The sequence below is a fragment of the Lathyrus oleraceus genome, chromosome 1 (genome assembly GCF_024323335.1).
Source record: "Lathyrus oleraceus cultivar Zhongwan6 chromosome 1, CAAS_Psat_ZW6_1.0, whole genome shotgun sequence".
Taxonomy (NCBI): Eukaryota; Viridiplantae; Streptophyta; class Magnoliopsida; order Fabales; family Fabaceae; genus Lathyrus; species Lathyrus oleraceus.
This window is the reverse complement of record NC_066579.1, coordinates 360388583-360410311: the sequence shown is the minus strand read 5'-3', so window position 1 is coordinate 360410311 and position 21729 is coordinate 360388583. Positions and strand designations below refer to the sequence as shown.

The 21729-nt window shown below is 38.0% G+C and overlaps 2 non-coding genes across 2 annotated transcripts; one reads left to right on the top strand and one right to left on the bottom strand.

Moving 5' to 3' along the window:
• Positions 1 to 7019: 7019 nt before the first annotated feature.
• LOC127117094 (small nucleolar RNA R71) lies at positions 7020 to 7126 on the bottom strand. The gene has a single exon (XR_007801854.1). It is a non-coding gene; the product is annotated as a small nucleolar RNA R71 (small nucleolar RNA).
• Positions 7127 to 11865: 4739 nt separating this feature from the next.
• Positions 11866 to 11937, top strand: TRNAW-CCA (transfer RNA tryptophan (anticodon CCA)). Its single transcript has one exon. It is a non-coding gene; the product is annotated as a tRNA-Trp (tRNA).
• The last annotated feature ends 9792 nt before the right edge of the window (positions 11938 to 21729 follow it).

Genomic DNA, 21729 nt, shown 5'->3' with positions numbered 1-21729 from the left:
TTTGTAGATCATGTTATAAAAAGTCCCTAAAGTCTTAATTCCATCTATCGGATATTACAGGTTAAGATGACTGACTCATCGACCCATAATATTCTCAAGAGAAACTCGTCTGAGTGTAGTATCGCGTAACAACTGTTATCAAGTCTACACTTGAACAGTTTCCGCACTACGTCCTAAATAGGCCAAGATGGGTTAAATGTTCTAAGGTCCTCAGCTTCTCAGACCCAATTAGAGATAGCAACTCCTAACCATAAATACTGGTGTGACATTTCCAAATCCAAAGGAGACTCCACTGAGCAGATGGATCTCAAGCCAACTTGTTAAGGACTACTCCACACAAGTCGAACATGACTACACCATCCTCCTATCTTAACTGCACTCAAGTTTGGGTTATAACTTATCTCACCACTCAGAGATCACCAAGCACAACAAGCAGATTATATCACACATACATATATACAAACATCACATGTATATAAATATATTCACACAAAAAGTAGGCTAAACCCACTGGAGACTACTCCCCAGTAGAGTCGCCACTTAATTTCTGTAGCGGGAAATTCATGATCATCAAGCTATTGATAAGCTAAAGATCAAATAATAAGAGTCGCCACCGCGTTTTTATTGTTTCCAAGGGAAAAGGGAAAAAGTACGAACAAAACCCAAAAGTAAGAAGTTTTCAAATAAAAACTAATAAAAGTCTGAGATTACACGTAAGGGGGTTGGTTACACAGAGGGAAGGTGTTAGCACCCAAAGTGTCCTAGGTACTCCTAGGGAGCCCTTTTTGTGTCCATATGTATTCTGTACAAAGTGATGTTCACAAACAAAAATAGGATGGGGGGATGAGAAAAGAATTCATTAATTATATTTTTGTGTTTGACAAGACCTTCGGTCTTGTGCCTACGTACCAACATAAAAATGAGGGATCAAAACATCGTAGTTCGTGATACAAATTTCAAAGTGGATGCATTGATTTTAACAAAATTTAAGTTTGAAAGGCACAGAGGCCTAAAATGGTTTGAATGAGTTAGTTCTTTTTGGCTTTTTGAAAGTTTAAGTCAAGTATAGTTAAGTTTATTTACAAGTTTGATTTAGAAAAGAAGTTTGAAAATGCAATGGCATAAGGCCAAAGTTTTTGCAAAAAGTGGTCTAGGTTTAGAACAAAAGTAGTTCACACAAAGAAGATTTTTTTTTAAAAATGGAGGGAGATATTTTTAAATTAAAGAAATGGGGAGAAGATGAAGAGGCTATCCTATGCACAAAATTTAAAAGTTTAGAGTTGAAAAGATCTGACCAAGTGGGTAGCAATCCAATAGACAAGAATGTCAATAGAAACCCAAAATTCCCTTAGACTTTTAGAATCAAGCAATACACAAATGCATAATTTTATTATCTTGAAGAGCAAGGCATCAAATAAAGATGGCCACATCCAAGCTTATCCATTCCATGATCTTCTTCCAAAATAGCCCATGCAATAGATGAATTCCACAAGCCATAGGTTCAAAAGAACAGCTTCATAATGATCATATTACAGATGAACTCAGAGAGGTTTTCAAAGATGTATCAGATGAATTTCAAATTTCAAGCACTTGGTTCTTCAACAAGTTGGCATTGGCCAAGTCCATTAGCATAGGAAGGTTGCTTAGATTCTAAGTCCATTTGTCCAAGATCAAGCCAACAGTCCACTCAAAAGTTTTTTAGGGTTTTTGTTATCATTCTGTACATTAATGGTCAAAGACCACACAAACAAGCAAAGTATACACAAGCAAAATATATCACACAATATGGTCCAAATGGACAAAGTGAAAATTGCACTAACATAAACAATTAGAATGATATGAACAATGGCAAATGAAATAGAGTGCTAAAAGTAAATCGCATTAAAGTAAAGGCTTGAAATTAAAAGTTAGTAGCTAGTAGGTTAGAAGTTAGTATTGTTTTGCTTTTGCTTTTCATTTTAAGATATTGGAGAACACTCAACCCACTTATCACAAGCATGGATCCTTGAACAAAACATCTTCCAAACAAAGGAAAGAAGGCCAAGTTTCCACACAATACCATGAAAGAGGGGAGACATACAATCTCACTAACTAGAATGTTTATGCCTTTTATGTCATAAATTTAACGATATCTTAAGCAATCATAATTGGACTTATGTAGAAGTCACAACTATTTGAGGTCGGACAATAAAATTTTGGTGATAATGCATGTTAGAGACATGGTATAATGGACTATGCTCATGAAACATACCACACACAAAAAGAATATGCAAAAGGTGTGGCCTAATCTCATCCATACTCATGTCAATTTTTTAATCAACTAGCATTAGGACTTTGAGATGTCATAGGCCAAATGGAATGAATGAATGAAGAAGAGGAATGAGATGAAGTGGGAGGGGAAGGAATGAAATCACAAATTGGTCAAAGGAGGACTTTTACCAAATTAATATCATTCTTCCATTTTGGGAGATGGAATGTACATTCAATCAATCCCCTAAATCCAATGATATTAATTTGACAAAGTTAAATCAACCTTGACCAAGGCCCAACAATAAGAGTCAAACATAAACAAAGTCATCACAATTGGTCAACAAATTTATTTGGCATTTATTCAAATTAAAAATATTAAAATAGTGCATTTAAATTAAATATGGTTTGTCCAATTCCTAAAATCTCATCAAAACACCAAAGAGATGGCCACGAGATTTATCATAGGTCAAACAAGGGCAAAGGACCTTGGAGAAAAAATTTCATAATTTTTGGACATTTAAAAATATTTTTAAATAATTAAAAACAAATGAAAAATCAATTAATTCATGAAAAATACTAATAATGATCCAAAAAATAATTTTAATTCAGAATATGAAAGAGAAAAATATTTGAATTTTTTTTGTGAAAGTCCCATATTTTTTGGATCAATATTGATTTTAATATGAATTATTGAAAATAATTCAATAAAAATGAAAATTCAGAAAATCAAAAATACGTGGACCATTTGATCTCCCTCATTAATTGAGGTGGCAGATCAGATGGTCGCTAGCGCGCGTTCCATATGGTCATTAGTCAACTGCGATGCACATGAGGTAATCAAAACCAACGCCTAAGATTAAAACAAAATGAATGGATCATGTGGTTCAGAGATTTGCCAATGCATCGCCGTAGCCAGAGCTCCGGTCTTCTTCTCCGGTGGACCTCACCGGACTGGTCCACCATCAACCATCACCAAAATTAAAAACAAGGACATGATCTTAAAGAAAAAATGGCACTGAGCTCGAATTTGGCCTCAATTCACTCTAACTCCAAGTATATTGAGAGATACATGGAGTTGAAATTTGAGGTACATGAACTGAGTTGCTTCGATTTAACCTGAAAGCAACTCAAACTTCTTGCCTACATTGGTAGGACTTCAGACAACCAAAGAATCAATAGAATTGAGCAAGAACTTGAGAGAATCGAAGAGTTCAAAATTTCTGGAAAATACCTTCAATGGAGGTCTGGATTCAAGTGATCTTGATCTTGCTCGTGCTTGGTCTCACTCCACTTACTTGCAGAAGAAGGATTAAATGCTTGAAAGGCTATGGATTCCTGGAGATTTGAATTTCAAAACAGTGGAAATTCAACCTCAAATTCAAAAGAATTTCTCAGGCTTATCCTTTGCAAAGTGAGGGTTTGAGATGGGGGATCAAAGCTGGCGCGAATATCTGTTCATTTCTGAGCAATTGAAGCTCTATTTATAGCTGAAACAGTTGATAATTGCACACTTCAAATCACTTTCCAAATTTGGAAAATGGTGATGCAAGGGTGCATGGGCACGCATAGGCCCATGAAATCATTGCTTGAGATCCACAAATGATGTTGGGTGGTCTGAATTAAGCTTGAATTGCAAGGCAAGTGTGCATTGATGTTTGAAGTTTGATCCTTGCCAAGTGATATCACCATGTTCATGCCATGTGCAGCCTATGCATTCCTTGTCCAAAATGAATGAATTTGAGCTCTTTGGAAAGGTGAGATCAAGAGGAACAACTTTCATGTTTAACACTTTTTCATTTGGAGCATGGAACTTAGAGAAATTTGAGGTTGAAGTTTGGAAATTTTTGACATATCAAATTTTTTCTAAGTGTCAAGCCATATGTCTCAATATTCCACCTTGCTTAACTTCTCATATGAGCTTCAAATGAGAAACGTGTCTTCATCAAAGTTGTATATCTCTCAAAGACCTTCAAACTGGTCACCAATTTCATGTCATTTGGATTTGAAATGATAGAGTTATGCATTTTTGAAGTTTGGAAAAATCACTTGATCAATGGTATAGGTCAAAAGTGACCTATAATGTAACCTCATATCACATGCTCAAAAAAGTTGAATTATCTCCCACTCCAAACATCAAAGTTGAAGTAGACACATTGAATTTGATTGTGAAAATTTTAAATCTTTCATATCATAAAAATTGAGCAAGTTATAGGCTAAGGAAGTTGACTTTCAAATTATGGTTTAGACAAAATGACCTATAATGTTTCAACATAGAAAATGATTTTCCAAGATAAACTAGCTCTAGGAATCAACATGAACGTTCTTTAGAATGTCACTTAGAGTAAGTTTACTCTTGGAATAATTTTCATATGGTGAAAAGTGTAGGAGATAAGGTCTAGGGAGACCCAGTTTTGATCAGATGAATCCATCTGGCCAACCACCATCAACCAACTTGCTAACTTCAAATTCTCTTGACTTTCTTGGCTCATTGATAACACTGAAATTTACGTATTTTCGACTCCGATTTCACATGCATTCTAGTTGTTTTATTGTCATTTTGTTGTGTTATTTCTATGTTTTCCTTTGTTTTCAGGTTTTTACTTTAATCGGAGCCTCGATCGAGAAAAGGAGTGAAAAAGAGCTAAAAACCCTAAAATTCAGCATTTTGTGCTTATGGCCTACCCCATGGCGGGCGCCACAGACCAAGCCATGACGTGTCCAAGTCCAACTTCCTCAACTTCCACGTTTCCCCACTACGTCCACTAAGGCGCCCCACTTTGTGCTTGTGGCGGGCGCCATAGCCTTGTGGCGGGCGCCACAAGAAGGAAACGGTTCCCTCTATTTTCAAGTTGAAGGGCATCCAAGTCAAATCCACTTTTTTTATTTGCTTATAAATAGAAACGCGAATTCAGTTTTACAATCATCCAAACTTAGAGCAGAGGCAAACTCAGAAGCAACTTTGTTTCACTTAGGCATATATTCAGTATTTTATAGTGGTAATCGCTTCGCATTGGAGTGTTACCACAATTGTGTCATCAAGTCTGTGATAGAGTCTGTAATCGAGTTTGGAGCACTTTGGAAGGAAGTTAATCCTGCCGCCATTTTCTTTTCCGCATTGCAATATACTCAGCCCTCAGATTGGAGCAGGTTTTTATTACTCGCCTTCACTTTATTTATTTCCCGCACTCGCCTTTACTTTATTTATTTCTCGCACTCGCTTTTATTTTATTTATTTCCTCGCACTCGCTTTACTTTATTTATTTCCTCGCACTCGCTTTACTTTATTTATTTCCTCACACTCGCTTTACTTTATTTATTTCCTCGCACTCGCTTTAAATTATTTACTTTCCGCACTCGCACTACTTTTATTTACTTTCCGCACTCGCACTACTTTTCTTTATTTTAATGCACTTTTACTTTACCATGTCTAGCTAAATTTATAAGGCTAGAATGTAAGGATCGTAATTAAACCAGTAATCCGTACAATTGTTCATAGAAACACTTAAAGGGCTATTTTAACTTTCAACTTAAGTTTTCCCGCACTTCAATTCCGTTGGGTAAGATCGAAAGCCGTCCAACGTCTATTTAAACTTAATTGTTTTTAACTATTTCAAAAACAGCGAAAGCGCTTTGTCTAGTTCATTAGGAGTTTTTAACATTAAGAAGAAAAGAGATTTTAAAACTATTTTCGGACGCGTTTATAAGTTTAGAGTCAGGTTCGTAAGAACCTCTTTTGGTTAAGAAATCCAGGTTATAATACTTTTCAACTTAGTCAAGATACTATATTTCTTAAAAATAGGTTTACTACTCTAACGCAATGCGCGCCTTTTTATAAGTGACAATAAGAGGGTTTGATTAGGGAGTACAACTCGGTTCTGAATACGCGAAAGCGACAGTTCCTGTTAAATTAGTTCTTTTCAAAGTAGGAAACATTGCCCATAAGTAGTTTTATTAGCAAGTACTTGGATTATCAATTGATTACGTGAATTACATTCGACCCTGTCTTTATTAATTAAATCTATTTAAATACTTTACTTTTCATTGCACACTACGAAAAATACCTATTTTGACTGCCTTTGACAAACACCATAACGACAGATAACGATAGATTGACACTTGGTCTCTGTGGATTCGACAATCTTTTATATTACTCTGACGCGTTCGTATACTTGCGAAAAGCACCGCATCAAGTTTTTGGCGCCGTTGCTGGGGACCAATTTCGTCAAATTTCATTTTCCTGTTGTTATATCATTTAGACTTAGGTTATTTCCCACCGGTCAATGCGAAGAACTCGCAGCACCGGAAGTTTAAGCTTAGTATACCCTCTGGCGGAACCTGAACGTTACGCTCACGCACGTTTATTCTTTCATAGAATTAAGAGAGCTATGGCCGAAGATCAAAACCAAAGACCTCTTAAGGACTTCGCTCAATCATCTAACGAAGAACCTAGTTCTAGTATAGTAAACCCAATCATCCCAGCTAATAATTTTGAACTTAAACCATCCCTGTTGCAACTAGTGCAACAGAGACAATTCGCGGGTCTCGCTACCGAGAACCCTAACCAACATTTAAAAATATTTATTCAATTAGCAGATACTTTTAAAACCAATGGAGCTTCTCCTGAGGCAATACGTTTAAGATTATTTCCTTTTTCCCTCAGAGATAAAGCCCTATCATGGTTAGATTCCCTTCCACCCAATTCCATTACGACTTGGGATAACCTTAGAAGAGTTTTTCTTGCTAGATATTTTCCCCCGAGTAAGACCGCCGTTCTTCGAAACCATATAACTAGATTTACCCAAAACCATGGAGAATCGCTGTTCGAAGCTTGGGAGAGATATAAAGAGTTGATACGAGCATGCCCACATCATGGTTTAGAAAATTGGTTAATCATTCAAACCTTCTATAATGGACTTCATTATAACACAAAGATGACCATCGACGCTGCCGCAGGCGGTGCTCTGATGAACAAACCTTATCCTAAAGCTAGTGCCCTCATCGAAGACATGGCTCAAAACCATCAATCATGGGGAGTCGAACGAGCGATAGTTGAGAAAAAGGAAGCCCAAGGAGGAGTGCATGAACTAAGCTCTATAGACATGATGCAGGCTAAAATGGACGGATTAGCCCTTAAGGTCGAGCATATGTGCATAAACCCGAATACTGTAGCCGCAGTTTCGTCGGATTGTGAGATATGTGGAACCCAAGGACACCAATCCGCAGAATGCAGTCTATTGAACGAAACCCACTCCGAGCAAGTGAACTACACCCAAGGGAACCCATATTCGAATACCTATAACCCTGGATGGAGGAATCACCCGAACTTCTCCTATAAAAACAATAACCCTATTCAAAATAATGCACCTCCGAGACCTAGTTATCAAGCCCCTAGATCAAATCAACCTATGCAACCTGTACCACCAAAACCGAGCCTTGAGAAAATTATGGAAAATTTTATCACCGCTCAAACCCAACAAAACAAGGAGTTCATGAATCAAAACATTCATGTTAACAAATTGATTACTCAGTTAGGAACCAAGGTTGACCAAATAGTTACTCATACCAAGATGCTTGAAACCCAGATCTCTCAGGTAGCTTTAAACCAAGCCCCTCAGACTACACCTGGAGGATAATTCCCTGGACAACCTCAACAAAATCCGAGAGGACAAGCCAATGCTATTACCCTACGAAGTGGGAACGCTTATGATGAGCCACCAAACCCAAGATTGAGTGAACCCAAAACTTCTAAGGAATGTCCCAAACCCCCGGACAAAGTAAAGGAACCAGAGGAACCTGAAAACCAGGATGGTCGAGAGAAAGGAGAAGAACCTAAAGACAAAACTTACGTACCACCCCCGCCATATAAACCACCTATACCATATCCGCAAAGACTCAAACAAACCCAGATCAATAAACAGTACCAAAAATTTATTAAAGTTATAGAAAAACTACATGTAGAAATCCCTTTCACAGAAGCCATCACCCAAATACCTTCTTATGCAAAGTTTCTCAAAGACATCCTTACCAACAAACGTAGACTTGACGATCCAAAGCCTTTGGAATGTAATGCTATTTCCGAGGACAAATTAGCAAAGAAAGATAAATATCCTGGAAATTTCTCCATTCCTTGCCTTTTGGGTAATCATGTCATCGAAAAAGCTTTTCTAGACTTAGGAGCTAGTGTGAGCTTAATGCCTCTAGCAGTTTGTGAGAGATTAAACTTAGGAGAATTACAACCCACTAAGATGTCACTTCAGTTAGCCGATAGATCTGTCAAATATCCGATAGGCATTTTAGAAGATGTTCCTGTTAGGATAGGTCAGCTATTTATCCCTACTGATTTTGTTGTCATGGACATCAAAGAGGACAATGATATACCAATCCTTCTAGGTAGACCATTTTTATCAACTGCAGGAACCATAATAGATGTCAAGAAAGGAAAGTTGACATTTGAGGTACACTACGCCAAAAAAGACCTATGAGAGCGCTTTTTTTGGCCTTTAAAAGCGCTTAAAAGCGCTGCCGTAGGTGGCGCTGCTATAGGTTTTAGCAGCGCTTTTTGTTTACTAAAAAGCGCTGCTAAAGGTTGTCAATAGAGAGCGCTTTTTAGTAAAAAGCGCTGCTAAAGGTGGTATATAGACAACCTTTAAGAGCGCTTTTTACTAAAAAGCGCTCTCTATTGACAACCTTTAGCAGCGCTTTTGAGTAAAAAACGCTCTTAAAGGTTGTCTATATACCACCTATAGCAGCGCTTTTTACTAAAAAGCGCTCTCTATTGACAACCTATAGCAGCGCTTTTTAGTAAAAAGCGCTCTCTATTGACAACCTATAGCAGCGCTTTTTACTAAAAAGCGCTCTCTATTGACAACCTTTAGCAGCGCTTTTTAGTAAAAAGCGCTCTCTATTGACAACCTTTAGCAGCGCTTTTTACTAAAAAGCGCTGTCTTTTCCTCTAGTAAAATAACAAAACGCTGCCTTCAGTTTAAGCCTACCATTTCAACCTGTAATATTTTTTGGGAATAATCCCATAAACCTGTAAATCAAGCCTCTCTAATTCAAGCATTTGGAGTCATAATTCAAGCATTTGTAATTTTTTAAACCAACACAAGCAAACCAACACAAGAATGAACACATTTGGAGTCATAATTCAAGCAAACCAACACAAGGATAGATAGGCACTGAACACATTTGGAGTCATAATTCAAGCATTTGTAATTTTTTAAAGCAAACCAACACAAGAATGAACACATTAATCTATCCATGAAATTAAAGATATCACTAAAATTATAAAGAACTATACACAAGTCAAAACTAATATGTTATACGGCCTATTTGGAGTCATAACTAATCTGTTAAAAATATAAAGAACTATACACTTGCCAACCAGAAACCATTCTTCATCAAAGTATTCATGTTATTTTGAAACCATTATATACTAATTAATCTTTTCTCAATAAAATATTGACACAATTCCTCCTTGATTTGTTCCAACTGCAGTCTCGTGTAATGAGCACACTTGTATTCATCAAAGTACTACATAACAAAACATAATATGCATGATTTAGTTAAAAGTAATAAATAATATGAAATATTCGATAAATATTAAAACAAATCCTAAGTTATAAATCCATACCGTGATTGGAATCTCTATTTGATTCATATTAATGATTTCCCTCATAAACCTCATTACAAAGTATCCGCAATCGATACCGTTGCGCTGTAGAGGACACTACGTAGAAAAATAAATAAGAATGTATAGTTATCTTTTCTTATCAAGTAGCATCACTATTATAAGCAAAATTGTGAAAATTAAAGTACCTGCACTTTTATCCACGTAATGTTGCTGGATTTAGTACGTGGTACTCGAGCTTGTCTTTGAGATCGGAACACTTTTATTGATCTAACAAAATAAAAACATATATTTAGAACAATCTCACATAAATATACACGAATATTTAGAACAGTCTCACTTACGTATCAACTAATTGCTTCATATCCGGATAATTTGTCCATTCACCATCTATCGAATTCAGAAAATATACCACTTCTTTTAAAGGATCAATAGCAAGCAACAACCAGTGACACCTATAAATTAAAACAAAAGTTTATATGGAAATTTTTTACGTAAAAGAAACAATTAAAGATTAGAATAAACTTAGAATTAAAATCTAACCCTGAATTATACGGCCAAAGATACAAGTTGTTTGTACTGCTGGCCATGAATCTCTTGACTAAGTACTCTCTACATGAATCCATTTATGCAAACTACATGGTTAAACCTAGAACTTAATGGAACCAACATATTTCCCTTAGTTGTTGAATATAACAAGATTCTTTGGGTAGGGTCGATAGACACGTTCAATGCATACTTGAGGCATGTTTTCATGTGACTCTTTAAGTTTGATCTTCCATGTTTCTTAGAGTCATGCATATACATTTTGTGGCAGTACTTACATTCAGTAATTGGGGGGTCACTATCAGGAATAAGGTTAAAGTGATCCCATACCTCAGATCTCTTTATGTTACCATTTTCATCAAGTCTTCTTTTCTTTAGGCCAGTTGGTGGAAGATTGTGTGCTGTTGTAGTTTGTTGATTTGGTTGAGAAGGATCATTGGCAATTGGTGTGTGTTGCCCACTTGCTGAAACAATGAGTATTATTAGTTATAGTTTATAATAAATTATAAACTTACAGGTATTTTGTTGAAACAATGAACATAAACTAGACTAAAAAAAGCTCCCTTTTTACACAACAATACATCATAGTTAGCATAGACTTACAGGTATTTTGCATATCTCCAATTCCTCCAGCTCCTTGCACATCTCCTGCTCCTTGCATTTTTCTATCTCCTTGCATTTCTAACAAAATACCATATATTAAAAGTTATCAGAGTATAAACCATTCTTTGTCACATTATAGGTATTCAAACTCCAACACAAGACAAACTTACTTCAGTAACTATACAAAAAAAACCATACCTTCTTCAACTCTCTTAAGAGAATTCTCAGCAGCATTGTAATGAGAAAAATAAGAATAATTAGTACTATTAAAATAATAGGGTTGTGAAACAACTGAGGAATTTGTGTTAGAACTATTGAAAACAAAAACAAAGCATGAGTTTTTAGGAACCTTAAAAGAAAATCCGACACAAAAACTGAACTCAGAAAAAACCTTTCTTCTGTGTGAATGAAATGGTTACGAGAATGAAAATATTATAATCTATTGTGAAAAATAAAAATCAAAACAAATAAGAACAAATAGGAGCACAAACCTGTTTGTAAATGAAGAATGGCGTAAACTCGTTGTGGTTAAGCGTTGAGGATGGAGGCTTACCGTCAGTGTTCAGTGAAGGAAAGGGTTTGTCATTCAGTGAGGGAGGAAAGTGAATGGTGATGATGACAGTGGTGTTGGATTTTTTAGGGTTTGATTTCAATTTGGGGGTGACGGTGGCGGTGGAAGAATTGTTACATTTTTTAGGGTTAGGTTAGGTTGGAAGAAGAAGAAACGATTTTTCTGAGAAGGGAAGAAATGAGACATGATAGCGGAAACTGATATTTAAAACATGAAAGGAAACAAATATTTATATATAAATTACCAGACGAAACGTTACATGAATGGATCCTTGGCGCAATGGTAGCGCGTCTGACTCCAGATCAGAAGGTTGCGTGTTCGATTCACGTAGGGTTCAATTTTCCTTTTAATTTTTGGACTTGCTTTCATAAGTGTGTGAGACTGAGACCTATAAGAGCGCTTTTACCTTAAAAGCGCTTTCATAAGTGTGAAACCCATGAGACCTATAAGAGCGCTTTTACCTTAAAAGCGCTTTCATAAGTGTGAAACTCATAGATGTGAGACTGAGACCTATAAGAGCGCTTTTACCTTAAAAGCGCTTTCATAAGTGTGAAACCCATGAGACCTATAAGAGCGCTTTTACCTTAAAAGCGCTTTCATAAGTGTGAAACTCATAGATGTGAGACTGAGACCTATAAGAGCGCTTTTACCTTAAAAGCGCTTTCATAAGTGGAGACCTATAAGAGCGCTTTTACCTTAAAAGCGCTTTCTTTACATAGGCGAATTTTTTTTCAAGCTATTACAGCGCTTTTTTTAAAAAGCGCTTTCTTTTTGGTGCTGCCAAAAGCACTTTTTGGCGTAGTGGTAGGTGACGAAAAAATAGAATTTATACTTTCGAAATTTCTTATGGCACCTGTGATGGGAGACTCGTGTTATGCCTTAGATATCATTGATGAATGTGTTAGAGAATTAGAACAAAAAGAAATTATAAAAACAATCAAGTTACCATCAACCCCCATAAAGGAAGATGATGACTTTAAAGAACCTTACATCGATGATAACCTTTACGAATGTTTATCCCTTACCCCAGATCCTATGCCATGCCCTAAGAAACCAACCTTAGAACTTAAGGAACTGCCTAAGAACCTGAGATATGAGTTCCTCGATGAAAAGAGGAACCGCCCAGTTATAGTCAGTGCTACCTTGAGCCAAGAGGAGACGAACCAACTTTTAGACATTTTACGAAGACATCCCTCAGCCTTAGGATATAATATCTCTGACCTGAAAGGTATAAGCCCATCCGTATGCATGCATCGGATTTCGTTAGAAGAAGATTCAAAACCCTCTAGGGAGCATCAGAGAAGAATAAACCCTATAATGAGTGATGTTGTTAAGAAGGAAGTTCTTAAGTTGTTTGAGGCAGGTATAATCTACCAGATCTCGGATAGTAAGTGGGTGAGCCCTGTGCATGTAGTACCTAAAAAGGGAGGCATCACGGTCGTGTAAAACGATAAAGGCGAACATGTAGCAAAACATTTAGAAGGAGGATGGCGGATGTGTATAGATTATAGAAAATTAAATAAAGCAACTAGGAAGGACCATTTCCCTTTACCATTTATTGACCAAATGTTGGAGCGTCTAGCCAGACACTCTTACTTCTGCTATCTAGATGGATACTCTGGATTCTTCCAAATACCAATTCACCCAGAAGATCAAGAAAAAACTACCTTTACATGCCCTTATGGAACTTTTGCCTACAGACGAATGCCTTTCGGCCCCTGTAACGCCCCAGCTACTTTCCAACGCTGCATGATGTCAATCTTCGCATATTACCTAGATGGTATCATGGAAGTGTTTATGGACGATTTCTCGGTTTGCGGATTCAATTTTCACAATTGCCTTGCTAACCTTGAGAAAATCCTGGAGAGATGCGTGGAGGTGAACCTCGTGCTAAATTGGGAAAAATGTCATTTCATGGTGACCGAAGGAATAGTTTTAGGACATATAGTTTCCGAAAAAGGTATAGAGGTAGATAAAGCTAAAATAGAAGTTATAGAAAACCTAAAACCACCAAAAACCATCAGAGAAGTCAGAAGCTTTCTTGGACATGCTGGATTCTACCGGCGTTTTATTAAGGACTTCTCCAAAATAACAAAACCGTTAACCGGACTTTTAATGAAAGATGTTGAATTCATTTTAGATGAAAAATGTAATGACGCATTTAATCTTTTAAAGCAAGCATTAATCTCAACACCCATTATGAAACCTCCCGATTGGTCGGAACCTTTTGAGATAATGTGCGATGCTAGTGATTATGCAGTTGGAGCCGTTCTAGGACAGAGGAAAGATAAAAAATTACATGCCATTTATTATGCCAGTAGAACCCTAGATGCTGCCCAACTTAATTATGCAACAACCAAAAAATAATTACTCGTTGTAGTTTTTGCTATAGACAAATTTAGATCTTATCTAGTAGGAGCAAAAATTATTATTTACACCGATCATGCTGCCATTCGTTACCTATTAAGTAAAAAAGATGCCAAGCTCAGGTTACTCCGATGGATTCTATTACTACAAGAGTTTGATTTAGATATAAGAGATAAAAAAGGCACTGAGAATGTAGTAGCCGATCACCTTTCTAGGCTAGAACATCTAAAACCTAAACTAGTACCTATAAACGATGATTTCGCCTATGATAGATTGATCGCTAGAGTAGAAACCATTGAAGACAATAACCTAGATCCTTATGAGCACCCCCAAAATTCCTTAGCAATAAGTAACGTACCCTGGTATGCAGATTTCGTTAATTACCTAGCTGCTGATATAGTACCCCCTGATCTTGACTACCACCGCAAGAAGAAATTCTTCCACGATGTGAGAAACTTCTATTGGGACGAACCGCTCCTTTTCAAAAGGGGTAAAGATGGCATTTTTCGCCGTTGCGTTCCAGAAGAAGAGGTAAATAGTATTATCAAGCATTGTCATTCTGCACCCTATGGTGGACATGCGAGCACCTCTAAGACATACGCCAAGATTCTTCAAGCTGCCCTATTCTGGCCTACCATGTGGCGTGATGTCTATGCTTACATTGTCAAATTTGATAGATGCCAACGCACTGGAAACATTTCAAGACGTGATGAAATGCCTCTAAGAAACATTCAGGAAGTAGAACTCTTCGACGTATGGGGTATAGATTTCATGGGACCCTTTCCACCATCCTTAGGAAACAGGTATATTTTAGTAGCCGTAGACTATGTGTCTAAGTGGATTGAAGCTATAGCTGCACCCACAAACGGTACTAGGGTAGTAATCAAACTATTCAAAAACTATATATTCCCTAGATTTGGAACACCACGTTTAGTCATAAGCGATAGAGGATCACACTTTATATCGAGAATATTTGACAAACTTTTAAGAAAATATGGAGTTAGGCATTGAGTAGCAACACCATACCACCCACAGACTAGTGGCCAAGTAGAAGTATCTAATAGGGAGATAAAACAAATCCTAGAGAAAACTGTTTCTATTTCTAGGAGAGACTGGTCTCAGAAGCTTCAAGAAGCATTATGGGCCTATAGAACCGCTTTCAAAACCCCTATAGGAACTACTCCTTATCAACTAGTCTATGGAAAATCCTGTCACTTACCATTCGAGTTAGACCATAAAGCCTATTGGGCCATTAAAACTTTGAATTTAGACTACCTAGCCGCTGGAGAAAAGCGTACCCTAGACATTCATAAATTAGAAGAACTTAGGCAATCTACCTACGAGAATGCAAAAATATATAAAGAGAGGACAAAAGCCTATCATGACAAAAGAATAGTAAAGAAAAACTTCAATGTAGGCGATTATGTTCTCCTTTTTAACACTAAGTTACGACTCTTCCCTGGAAAGCTACGTTCAAGATGGACTGGTCCTTTCGAAGTATTCAAGATTTTGAGATCAGGAGCCGTAGAAATCAAGAACCAAACATGTATTCCATTCATTGTAAATGGACAAAGACTGAAGCTCTACGAAGGAGGAGACATTCCAACATACTACTCAAGCCACACCCTGATTGATCCACCGATTCCTACTACTACAGGTGTATAAATTCTAACCGACAAGCTAATGACGTTAAACAAGCGTTGCGTGGGAGGCAACCCGTGGTTTTTCTTTTCATTTTACTTTTTTCCGCATTTATTTACATTTATTTTTATTTTTATCTTATTTTGCATTGAGACTAAGATTTGAATGGTTTGCATTTTCAGGATCACTTTCCTAACTTTTACAGGATGCAGGGTTTTGATGACATGCACGTTGCCTATAGAGATAATGCTCAGAGGGAGCGCTACATTGCTTTGTATCAGCGCCCTATGGCACCCACACGTTATCCTGATCAGCACTGTATGGAGGCACTGGGTATCGAGCCTAGTATCTGATTCCTTAGCCACCAGCTCCACTGGGACGAATTTGCTGATGACTTGAATAACACATATAGGAACCTGACTTTGGAATTCCTGAGTTCATTCGACTATGACCCATATTCTGGACCAGATGGGTATGCTGCTTTCAGACTTTTTGGAGTTGAATACTCCTTCAGCCAGAAAGAGTTCGGCGACTTATTGGGCTTCCAGACCACTCCTGATGCTATCCCGGAGACACCCATGGGATATTTCCTGGGTAAGGAAGTGGAGAAGTTTTGGAGTGATATATCAGGTGGCGGAAGCCAGGATCCATCTACGCAGTTATCTTATGTCATACATAACCCAGCCTTCAGATATTTTCAGATGATATTAGCACATTCCTTCTTGGGAAGACAGGATGCAGAGACACTACTATGTGAAGAGGAGATCTTCCTATTATTTTGCGCATCCCGGTCTCGCCCAGTAGCATGTGGGAACTTTTTATTGAATAATCTCAGCGGTATCTCTAGATCCACCGAAGGAGTCATCCGTGTTGGTGGAATCATCACACAGATTGCAGTCGCTTTGGGTCTGTCTCGCAAGCTGTCACATCTTCGGATCTACTGTGGACACACTACCATGGACATCGATTTCTGTTTGACCAGAGGATTGATGAGGAGAGCCTCTTTCCACCCATGTCAGTTCCGATTGCTAGTCGACAGTGAGGCTATCCATTACTTCACATTGCCAGACCCTATGATGACCCGTGTGCATGATCCAGCGAATTGGAGTTATGCTCTAGAGGGCCAGGGAGAGACCGTTGAGGCACCGAGATCACCACCCGTTACTGAATACACGCCTACACCACCATCTCCTAGAATCACTGTTTTCTCCAATAATCATTCATTGCAGACACCCGACATACGCACCCAGATTGCTAAGTGCCGTAGAGAGATTGCAGAGCTTAGACAGGAAGTGGCGGACCTAACTTTACAGATAGGAGTGTCTGATCTCACCCATGCTACTGAAGCCGATTGTCTATATCAGGAGATCGCAGAGCTCAGGCAGGAGATAGTCGTGCTCCGTGGATCCACTCAGGCAGACGACACCCCTAATACCTGATCTCACCATTTCATTTTATTTCTCTTTTATATATTTATCGTATTTGCATTATCTATTTTATACTATCGCATTAAGAATATTCTATAAACCACTACTATACATTAGTATTTATATTTTTATCCATATATGTTTTATATTTATTTTATTTGCATTTTAATTTTTCAGTTATTTGATTATTTATATTTAATTTTTGTTTTTGTTTTTGTTTCAGTTTCACTTTTTATTTTCGTTTTTACTTTTATAAAATTATGCAAGTCAAAGAAACTAGGAGAATCTCAAGACAAATGCTATCCAGACCCCTCAAAGCCAAAAGACAAGCGAAGCCCAAACCAAAGGACCAAAATCTGGCCCAGCCAGATTTTGCCTTGTGGCGCCCGCCATAGGACCTGTGGCGCCCGCCACAGCGTCTGTAAATGGTCGGGGCAGACCACTTTTCTTCACCATTTTTGCAACTTACAACCTCCAAAACCCATTTTTTCACCTTGGAAAAAAGCCCTTGAACCCACAAAAAGCTCATACTTTCCTAACCATCATACCACACAAATCATTAATCCACTTTCCATTTTCGATTTCATCCGCCGGATTTAGTAAAAATCCAACCTTTTCACCAACCACTTCATCTTCTTCATCCACTTTTCAAGAGCATTCAAATGGAGTTCAACGGATTCATCCTTCGAGGAGGGAAACCGGGGGAGAGACAAAGAAAAATCATTGAACGGTTGCAAAATCGGGAAATTCTCCCGACAAGGTATGTTGACGAAAATTGTCTTTATACTTTAGGCATCTACCATAGCATTTTCCATTTATTAGACAACTTAGGTTTGCATAATTTCTTTATCAACAAAGAACCCACCTATGAGCGGTTGACAATCGAATTTTTAAGTTCCTTAATTTATATTGTCAACCCTAACACTGCTAGCACAGTTGGTACTGTCAAATTTAGAATGTTTGCTGTTGAATACCAATTCAGTACCGACGAACTAGCAAGCTTGTTAGGGATCCCTCATGGGGAAGGTGCTATTTGTGAGGCCCCTTTGGATTTCGAATGGTCTGTTGAGGTATTTTCCTTCTGGGAGCGTTTATCTAACACTTCCATAAACTCTTTTGAAGGAGTTCTTGCCTCAACTATCCATAACCCGGCCATCAGAGTTTTTAGATATCTGTTGGCATGCACTATTTTTAGCCGAGAGAATCCAAATAAGGTTAACGCTAGAGAGCTTCTATATTTGCAAGGAAGCCTCACAAATAGGAGAATTAATTCGGTTCCGTTTATGCTCGCCCATATGATTTTAACTCTGAATAAGGCGGGACCGATTTCTTTTGGTGGACTGATTACGTCTATTGCTCGGACACTCAACCTGAACAATGAGATGGCTACCCTAGACCCCTTACCTCCTCGCACAATTAACTTAAAATTTCTGAGAGACATGAAATTGTGCCGTTCAAGGAGAGAAGGAGGTTATACACTTATGATTCATGGTGTGGCCATTCCATCTATTATTCTACCTTGCACTAGACGTACAGATATACGTGATGAGACGAATTGGACCTACGATTTAGATGCTCCACCTGTTTTGGGTCCTCTTCCTCCTGACATTCCTGATGAGGCGGGACCAGACACTGATGATGAATATGATCGGAGAGAGAGATCTCCCGTACCACATGTGTCCCCCCATCATCCTTCACCACCACACACCGCACCATCTTCTTCTTCTGCAGGTACCATTCATGGCTTCTATATTACAGAGGAGATGTGGCGTGACCACATGGCTAGAGAGAAAAGGCGAGATGACTTACTCTCTACCATCCAGCAACAAATGGAGGACAATATGAACTTCATGCAAGAATCGCAACGGAGGACAGACAGGTCCTATGACACTGTTCTACAGTCTCTGCAAGTGATAAAAAATACACAAGCCCGTCAGCAACAATACCACCAAAGACACATGGCACTAATTAAAGCCACTCAAGGTTCCATTATAGGTAACCTTCGAGACGTGAGGACCGCTCAGGATGCCCTGCAGGCGAGGATGGATCAGAGACACCGTCGTCGTACCCGATCCCGTCGTCCACCTCAGGATGGCAAAGGCACTAGTGGTCAGCAATAGGTTGCCAGGTAACTCTTCCTTATCTTATTTCGAAACATTGGGGACAATGTTCGATTTAAGTGTGGGAGGAGACTCTATCGTCTTTTCTTTATTGTTTTTCTCGTTTTTCCTTTATCGTTTTTTTACTGTTTTTAGATAGTTTATTTCCTTTTAGTTGTCTATTTTGCTTTTTAGTATAATGCATGAGTCTGACGAGTCACCAAATGTAGTAGATCTTTAGTACAATCCTACCTCCCCATACCTTTTAGCCCCACCAAAAATTTTTTGCAAAAGAAAATAGTGTTATTCCGAAAGTTTTCAGGTTTTAAGGACATGTTTTGAGTAAGGATGCGGTGACTTGGGAGAACTTTGCGAAACATCAGTATCTGTTTTAGCACCATAAGCTTCGTAAATATAGGAATCATTCCCGAAACCCCATATACCATGGCCTTAATCACCATTTCCGTATAAGTCCTCAGTAGTTTATCCTAGCAGTCAGCTCCGGCCTACGCATCCTCTACGTAGGGGACCGATGCAAATAAGTGAATGATCCAGAAAAACAAAAAAATAAAAGAAAGCAAAAAGGCAACTCCGGTATAGGTGACCCTCACAAAGTCATTTAAACCAAAGAATTGTAAAAAATTGCTACAAAAAGAAAAAGAAAAAGAAAAAGAAAAAAAAAAGCAGTACCCACTGTTGGTTGGTTCAGAGGTATCTGGCACTGAACTCGGTAGGGCGGATTATGATCCGATCCCCCACAACTACAGTTGGGTCCAATAAAAGGATTTACACATGTTTATGTGCCAGAAACCCCAAGTTCTGATCATAATCACTAACAGGCCACTCTACTATGAAGCATGTACGGATAACGGGCTTAATGTGATTGCGCCTGAATGAAAAGGACACAAAAAGAGATGAAGAGGCAGGCCTAGGTATTGTGGGATAATATGGGTTGGTTAATATAGGAATGAAGTTTATGTCCGTATTTGCGGATTAGTGTCATCATGATACCCTTAGTTCACTCAGTTAGTACCTATCACTGCATCCCGACTTGAACTTAGAATTTCTACTTGAAGCACTCGTTTACATCGGTTTTTCTTTCATGAGCTTTATAATGTTTTGCTTGAGGACAAACAAAGGTTTAAGTGTGGGAGAGTTTGATAACACTGAAATTTACATATTTTCGACTCCGATTTCACATGCATTCTAGTTGTTTTATTGTCATTTTGTTGTGTTATTTCTATGTTTTCCTTTGTTTTCAGGTTTTTACTTTAATCGGAGCCCCGATCGAGAAAAGGAGTGAAAAAGAGCTAAAAACCCTAAAATTCAGCATTTTGTGCTTATGGCCTACCCCATGGCGGGTGCCACAGACCAAGCCATGACGTGTCCAAGTCCAACTTCCTCAACTCCCACGTTTCCCCACTACGTCCACTAAGGCGCCCCACTTTGTGCTTGTGGCAGGCGCCATAGCCTTGTGGCGGGCGCCACAAGAAGGAAACGGTTCCCTCTATTTTCAAGTTGAAGGGCATCCAAGTCAATTCCACTTTTTTTATTTGCTTATAAATAGAAACACGAATTCAGTTTTACAATCATCCAAACTTAGAGCAGAGGCAAACTCAGAAGCAACTTTGTTTCACTTAGGCATATATTCAGTATTTTATAGTGGTAATCGCTTCGCATTGGAGTGTTACCACAATTGTGTCATGAAGTCTGTGATAGAGTCTGTAATCGAGTTTGGAGCACTTTGGAAGGAAGTTAATCCTGCCGCCATTTTCTTTTCTGCATTGCAATTTACTCAGCCCTCCGATTGGAGCAGGTTTTTATTACTCGCCTTTACTTTATTTATTTCCCGCACTCGCCTTTACTTTATTTATTTCTCGCACTCGCTTTTATTTTATTTATTTCCTCGCACTCGCTTTACTTTATTTATTTCCTCGCACTCGCTTTACTTTATTTATTTCCTCGCACTCGCTTTAAATTATTTACTTTCCGCACTCGCACTACTTTTATTTACTTTCCGCACTCGCACTACTTTTATTTATTTTAATGCACTTTTACTTTACCATGTCTAGCTAAATTTATAAGGCTAGAATGTAAGGATCGTAATTAAACCAGTAATCCGTACAATTGTTCATAGAAACACTTAAAGGGCTATTTTAACTTTCAACTTAAGTTTTCCCGCACTTCAATTCCGTTGGGTAAGATCGAAAGCCGTCCAACGTCTATTTAAACTTAATTGTTTTTAACTATTTCAAAAACAGCGAAAGCGCTTTGTCTAGTTCATTAGGAGTTTTTAACATTAAGAAGAAAAGAGATTTTAAAACTATTTTCGGACGCGTTTATAAGTTTAGAGTCAGGTTCGTAAGAACCTCTTTTGGTTAAGAAATCCAGGTTATAATACTTTTCAACTTAGTCAAGATACTATATTTCTTAAAAATAGGTTTACTACTCTAACGCAATGCGCGCATTTTTATAAGTGACAATAAGAGGGTTTGATTAGGGAGTACAACTCGGTTCTGAATACGCGAAAGCGACAGTTCCTGTTAAATTAGTTCTTTTCAAAGTAGGAAACATTGCCCATAAGTAGTTCTATTA